At 71.0% G+C, this 424-nt stretch overlaps 1 protein-coding gene across 1 annotated transcript in view; it reads left to right on the top strand.

Annotated features, from left to right (window-relative positions):
• PLEKHO1 (pleckstrin homology domain containing, family O member 1) overlaps positions 1-424 on the top strand; it is a gene marked incomplete at its 5' end in the record, with an annotated part of 9,505 nt that overhangs the window by 404 nt on the left and 8,677 nt on the right. The gene's annotated exons all lie outside the window — the stretch shown is intronic.

Raw genomic sequence — 424 nt, 5'->3', positions numbered from 1 at the left:
GGCTTGGGGGCCGGGGACACCCCGCGCTAGCCCCGGGCCGACCACCCCGCCCGGCCTGGTCTCCGGTCCCCTTAGCTTCGGCCTCGGTGCGCCGGGCCCGCGACGAGGAACCGCGGGGGCTTTTGTTTGTTTACTTGGGCCGGGGGTTAACTTGGCTGAGTTTCTGCCCCGACCCCCGGCCTCGCCTTCCCGGGGCGGCGGGCGGCCGCTGGCCGCTGGCACCAAGCTCTGCAGCGGCGAGAAGACAATGAGAAATAAAATGCCGTAAAACCCGGCGCGGCGTGGAGGGGAGCTGGGGGAGGGGGCGGGGGACCCGGCGGAGCCCCGAAGGCCACCCCTCGGCTCCAGCCCGGCCCTCACCCCTGGCACGGGCAATTCCAGTTGTTTATTTGGAAGACGGGGGAGGGGAGCGATAGGGACGCGA

The sequence above is a fragment of the Bison bison genome, unplaced genomic scaffold, assembly GCF_000754665.1.
Source record: "Bison bison bison isolate TAMUID 2011002044 unplaced genomic scaffold, Bison_UMD1.0 scf7180017864104, whole genome shotgun sequence".
NCBI lineage: Eukaryota > Metazoa > Chordata > Mammalia > Artiodactyla > Bovidae > Bison > Bison bison.
This window is presented reverse-complemented; position numbering and strand designations above follow the sequence as displayed.